General features: G+C 40.1%; 1 pseudogene; it reads left to right on the top strand.

The window, feature by feature from the left end:
* Nucleotides 1-782: 782 nt before the first annotated feature.
* LOC148574009 (uncharacterized) lies at nucleotides 783-6,080 on the top strand (annotated as a pseudogene).
* Nucleotides 6,081-7,218: the final 1,138 nt, after the last annotated feature.

Here is a 7,218-nt window from a genome sequence, read left to right on the forward strand (position 1 = left end):
TTTTGCTCTTTAGTTGTTTGAATACCCATTACCCAATTCCCTTCTACATTCTTGCATTATTCTTGTCATTTACATTCTGTTTCTATAATTCTTGCTGTTTACTCTTATGCTCTTTAAAATTCTGCAATCTTTACTTTCTTGCAATTTATCTTTAATGTCATTTAAGTTTCTTGCATTTTAAGTTTCAGTTATTTACTTTCATCTTCTTTCTCTCTTCTAGTTCTTTAAATTCCTTGCCATTTAAATTTTTGCAATTATGTTCAAAAATCACAAATCTCATGAAATCAAAATCATGTTTGCTTGACTAAATCTACCATTTAACTAAAGTTGCTTAATCTACCAATCTCTGTGGGATCGACCTCACTCTTAGTGAGTTTTATTACTTGATACGACCCGGTATACTTGCCGGTAATTACGTGAAATTAATTTTTTACGTATCAAGTTTTTGGCGCCGTTGCCGGAGATTGGAAAAGATTAACAATGATTAAGTGAAGTGAAGATCTAGATCTAGCACTTTTTATTTTTGTTCTTTAACTTTTAACTAACACACTAACTGTTTGAATTTTTGCTTAAACCAACTAACATTTCACTTCAGCCATGGATTGAAGTGTTATTGCCTTTCTGGTGTTGTGTGATTCTTATGCTTTGGTTGCATGTCAGGTACAAGGAGAATTATACCCACTTTTTGTGAACAAAACGAAAGAACCCTCAGAAGATTAAGAAGAGCTGAAAGAGGGAAAAACATTGTTGGAGAAGAGGATTCAGAAGGAGAAGAACAAGTCATGGAGGGAAATTCACATAACCATGCTGAGGGAGTTGCCAACAATAACAACCCTGAGGGAGTTGCCAACAATAATAACCCACCTCAAAGGAGAGTTCTAGCTTCTTACACTCTCCCAAATCCAAGACACTGCAGGAGCAGTATACTCGCTCCCAATGTTCATGCAAACAACTTTGAATTGAAGCCTCAACTCATCACCCTCGTGCAATGGCTGGAGACATTCCCCAAAGAAAGTATCAACACTTGGGATGATCTGGTGAATAAATTCCTATCCAAGTTCTATCCACCTCAGAGGATCATCAGGTTAAAAACGGAGGTGCAAACGTTCACTCAAATAGATAGGGAATCATTGTATGAAGCATGGGAAAGATATAAAACCTTGATTAGAAAATGTCCACCTGAGATGTTCAGTGAATGGGATAAACTTTAAAATTTCTTTGAAGGGTTGACTGAAAAATCTCAAGTATCTTTGGATTACTCTGCAGGAGGCTCACTACAATTGATGAATACAGCCGAAGAAGCTCAGAATCTCATAGACATGGTGACAAATAACCAATACTTCTTTGCTCATCAGAGGCAACGCCAACCTATTCAAAAGAAGGGTGTATTGGAACTAGAAGGAGTGGACACAACCTTGGCACAAAACAAGTTGATGCACCAGCAACTCCAGCAACAAATGGAAATGATGGCTAAGAGAATAGATGGTCTCTAACTAGCTTCAGTGAACACAACAAATCAACCTTCAATTGAATGGGGTCAAAATGAAGCAGGCAATGTTGAGCAGCAACAAGAACAAGTTCAATACATGCAAAACACCTCAAGTTCATTTCAAAATGACTTTCATGGTGACACATACAACTCATCCTGGAGGAACCACCCCAACCTGAGATGGGGAGATAATCAAAACCAGTGGCAGAAGAACAACAACTCCAACCATTCCCGCAACACACACAACCAAAACCACTCATCCAACAACACTAACCAATACAAGAAACCACAAAACACATATCAACCACCTCACCACAATCCACAAACTCACCAAAATAACATTTCTGCACCAACATCTAACCCTCAAAATCACCACATCACCTCTACAAACAACTTCCAGCAACCACATTCCACCCCCATCATACCACCAATTGACCATCATGAAAATAGACTTTCAAGTCTTAAGGCAGCCTTACACACAATTGTTCAGTCCACTCAAAGCTTGATCAAAGTGCAAGAGAGAAATGAAGCCACCATGAAGAGCTTTGAACAGCAAGTGGGACAATTAGCTAAACAAGCTGAAAGGCCGACCAATGTCCTCCCAAGTGACACAGTACCCAACCCAAGAGAAGAATGCAAAGCTTTTCAGTTGAGAAGTGGCAAAGTAATTGGAGAAAGCTCTAACAAAGAAGCAACAAAACTCAAAGAGCAAGGCACAGCAAGCAAGCAAGGTGAAGACAAAGTATCAACACCTCAAGAAAACAAAGAAGATGAAGAGCCACAGAGCAGGACACCCACTCAAGACAACCACTCCAATAACAAGGGGAATGTGAAGCCACAACAGGAGAACAAGAATGAAGGAGTGAAAGCCTATGTACCCAAGCTTCCATACCCAACCAGGATACATAAAGGAACGAAAGACCAACAATTCCCAAGGTTCTTGGAAATCTTTAAGAAACTTGAAATCAACATCCCATTGGCAGAGGCCTTGGAACAAATGCCACTATATGCAAAGTTTCTTAAAGAATTAATCACCAAGAAGAGAAGTTGGCAAGAGAAAGAAACAGTGATTCTCACTCAAGAGTGTAGTGCCATTATTCAAAGGGGATTGCCACCAAAACTCAAGGATCCAGGCAGCTTCCTCATACCATGCACAATTAGGAGTATAGACATTGACAAATCACTCTGTGACCTGGGATCGAGCATTAACTTAATACCCCTTACCATGATGAAGAAAATGATGATAGAAGAATTGAAACCCACAAGGATGTCACTCCAACTTGCTGACAGATCTATCAAAATACCAAATGGTGTAGTTGAGAACCTCTTGGTAAAAGTGGAGAACTTTATATTCCCAGCTGATTTTGTGGTCCTAGATATGGACGAAGAGGGGAGCAACTCAGTTATCCTTGGTAGACCCTTTTTGGCTACAGCCAGAACAATCATTGATGTGGAAAAGGGAGAGATGATTTTCAGAGTACATGATGAGCAAATGACCATAAATGTCTTCAAGGCAATGCAACACCCCGTTGAGAAAGAGAGTTGCATGAGGATTGATGTGGTTTATTCTTTGGTTGAGGAAGTACTTGAAATAAACCATCAAGTGAAACAAGAGGAAGTCCAGGACATCCAAAGACAAGAAGAGAACAAATTAGAAGCACCAGAGGAAACAAGTGAAGCTAAGAAAGAAGAGGCACCATAACAAGAGTTAAAACCACTACCCCCTCATCTTAAATATGCATTTCTTGGTGAAAAGGACAGCTTCCCAGTGATCATCAATTCTACATTGAGTGCAGAGGAAGAAGAAAAGCTACTTGTAGTATTGAGAGCTCACAAAGAGGCGTTGGGATGGACCATTGATGACTTGAAAGGCATAAGCCCTGCCATATGCATGCACAAAATACTCTTGGAGGAAAATTCTAAACCAGTGGTACAACCTCAGAGAAGATTGAATCCCACAATGAAAGAGGTAGTCCAAAAAGAAGTACTGAAGCTATGCAAAGCTGGGATCATTTACCCCATCTCTGATAGTCCATGGGTTAGCCCAGTTCAAGTAGTACCAAAGAAAGGTGGGATGACTGTCATTGTCAATGAGAAGAATGAGCTTATTCCAACAAGAACAGTGACTGGATGGAGGATGTGCATTGACTATAGGAGGCTGAATGATGCCACACGAAAGGACGATTTTCCCCTTCCTTTCATTGACCAGATGCTGGAAAGGCCGGCTGGCCATGATTATTACTGTTTCCTTGACGGATACTCTGGATATAACCAAATCGTGGTTGACCCCATGGATCAAGAGAAGACCTCCTTTACCTGCCCTTTTAGAGTCTTTGCTTACAGGAGAATGCCATTCGGACTGTGTAACGCCCCAGCTACCTTTCAGAGATGCATGCTATCAATCTTCTCGGACATGGTAGAAAAATTTATTGAAGTCTTTATGGATGATTTCTCTGTCTTTGGTGATTCTTTCAATGCTTGCTTACACCATCTTACCCTAGTCTTGAAGAGGTGCCAAGAAACCAATTTGGTTTTAAACTGGGAGAAATGCCATTTCATGTTACCCGAGGGCATTGTTCTTGGCCACAAAATTTCAAGAGAGGGTATAGAGGTTGACAAGGCAAAAGTAGAAATTATAGAGAAACTTCCTTTACCAACTAGTGTGAAAGCTGTTAGAAGCTTCTTAGGACATGCTGGATTCTATAGGAGGTTCATCAAAGATTTTTCCAAAATAGCAAAGCCACTAAGCAATCTGCTGGTGGTAAACAATCCTTTTCTCTTTGATGATGAATGTAAACATGCCTTTGAAACTCTAAAAGCTAAGCTCACTACAGCACCAATCATCACACCCCCAAGTTGGGGATTACCTTTTGAACTTATGTGTGATGCAAGTGACCTTGTAATTGATGCTGTGTTGGGGCAGAGGAAGGAAAAGAGGCTTCATGTTATCTACTATGCAAGTAAAGTATTGAATGAAACTCAAAGAAATTACACTACAACAGAGAAAGAGCTACTAGCTGTGGTATATGCTTTTGATAAGTTTAGAAAATACTTGATTGGATCTAAAGTTCTGGTATATACTGACCATGCTGCTCTTAAGTATCTTATGTCAAAACAGGATGCAAAACCAAAGTTAATCAGATGGGTACGACTCCTACAAGAGTTTGACATTGAGATAAAGGATAGAAAGGGTAGTGAAAATCAAGTTGCTGACCATCTATCAACGGTGCCACAAGATGCATGTCAAGACAACCTTCAATCAATAAATGAAGAATTTCCAGATGAGCACCTCTTGCAGATTCAACACATCCCTTGGTTCGCAGACATGGCCAACTACAAAGCAGGAAGGATCATCCCACAAGAATACACAAAACAACAAGTCAAGAAGCTATTACATGAGGCTAAGTTCTTCTTTTGGGATGAACCATTTCTATTCAAAAGGTGCCCAGATGGAATGATAAAAAGGTGTGTACCGGAGGTTGAGATGAAGGACATACTATGGCATTGTCACAACTCAAGCTATGGTGGCCATTTTGGAGCTGAAAGAACTGCTGCAAAGGTGCTTCAAAGTGGTTTCTACTGGCCTTCCATCTTCAAGGATGCTAGAGACTTTGTGAGCCATTGCTATGAATGTCAAAGAACAGGGGGTTTGACAAGAAAAAATGAGATGCCTCAGAAGTTCATTTTGGAAGTGGAACTCTTTGATTTGTGGGGAATAGACTTCATGGGACCCTTCCCTTCATCCTACACATTCAAATACATTTTGGTGGCAGTGGAGTATGTTTCAAAATGGGTAGAAGCAATAGCCACCACTACATGTGATACCAACGTGGTATTATAATTCCTAAAGAGAAACATCTTCACTAGATTTGGAGTGCCCAAGGGACTTATAAGTGATGGAAGAAGCCACTTCTGTAACAAGCAATTAAATTCTCTACTCCACAAATATGGAGTTACTCACAAAGTGACCACACCTTATCACCCACAGACAAATGGGCAAGCTGAACTTGCTAACAGAGAGCTAAAGAGGATTCTGGAGAAAACTGTGGGAGCAACAAGAAAGGATTGGGTTAGGAAGCTGGATGATGCACTTTGGGCATACAGAACAGCATTCAAAATGCCCATAGGAAAATCTCCATTTCAGCTGGTGTAGGGGAAAGCATGCCATCTCCCTGTGGAGCTTGAACACAAGGCCTTTTGGGCCACCAAACTTTTGAATTTAGATGCTCAAGCAGCAGGAGAAAAGAGGTTACTACAACTCAATGAATTGGAGGAATTCAGGTTGGAGGCATATGAAAATGCCAGAATATACAAAGAAAGAGCAAAAAGGTGGCATGACAAGAGGATCTCCCAAAGAACATTCGAACTAGGCCAAAAGGTGTTACTATTCAACTCAAGACTGAAGATTTTCCCTGGGAAGCTGAGGTCTAGATGGACTGGTCCATACACCATCACCAAAGTATCCCCTCATGGCTATGTAGAATTACTTGATAAGGCTTCAAAACAGACTTTCACAGCCAATGGACATAGGGTGAAACTTTATCTTGGTGGCCCCTGGAGCAAGGAAGAGAGTGTGCAACTCTTAGCATGAGCAAGGAAGCTGCATTGTCAAGCTAAGGACAATAAACAAGCGCTTCATGGGAGGCAACCATGCACAGGAGTTCTTGTTATTTTCATGCTTTAGTAGTCAATAATGAGGGACTGCATCATATACATTTAAAAAAAAAAGAGAAGAAGAGAGAAAAAGGGGTTGAAATAGCATGTAATGTATGTAAGACACTAAGTTTGGTGTGGCCAACTTTGAAGCAAATAGGACATTTTAATTCTGTTAGAACACTAGTCACAAACTAAGTTTGGTGTCTTTACATACATAAATAATGCTAGAAAAAGAAAGAAAGTGTATTTTTTTAGCATAGGAAATCAATCCTTAGATTTTAATTTTTACTATTATAGTCAATTCTACAAGAGAATATCATCATAATTTGTTAGAATAAGTTAAGACACTTCAAGAATCTCAAGGTTTTGGAATTTTGTTGCAGGGAAGTGAAAGAAATAAGTCATGAGGAATCTTTGAAGAGAAGTCACAGACACACAAGGAAAAGAAAGTCACATGAGTCTTGAATTTTGTGCATTGGAAAAAGCAACTCAACATGCATTGGGCACGAAGAAGCATGCTTCCCATGCTGTGACCGAACCATCAAGACCATTCCTTCACCATACATATGACTTTAAAACACTCCAACCACAATCATCAAACCTCACTTTGCCCCCACTTCTATATCTACTACTCCCCATCACCACAGTTCATCAAATCTCTTCTAGCCTACCCGAACCACCCCCCTTCTTCATTCCCTCTCACAATCACTTTCAAGCTTGTAGTCCTTACCTTGTCACCATATCCATCTACACTCCCCTTCATAAATATTTCCTTTATGCTTGAGGACAAGCATTCTTCTAAGTTTGGTGTTGGAAGATTTGACCCTTGTGCAATTCAATGGGCTCATCATCAAGAGCTAGGAAGGAAAAGCAACCCGTAGAAAATGAAGGACAAAACACCTTTGATCGAAGAAGATTCAAATCCAAACACAATGAGCGCATCTTTAGTTGGATGTCAGGCAAAGACGTTGTCCCGGAGTTACCTTTCAAGCTAAGAAAAGAGGAATACTCTGAGATACAAAAAATAATTAGGAAGAAGGGATGGGAGCTTCTCTGTAACCAACCTCAAGAAG

Source organism: Arachis ipaensis, chromosome B2, assembly GCF_059453495.1.
Source record: "Arachis ipaensis isolate K30076 ecotype BB chromosome B2, ASM5945349v1, whole genome shotgun sequence".
NCBI classification, from domain to species: Eukaryota; Viridiplantae; Streptophyta; class Magnoliopsida; order Fabales; family Fabaceae; genus Arachis; species Arachis ipaensis.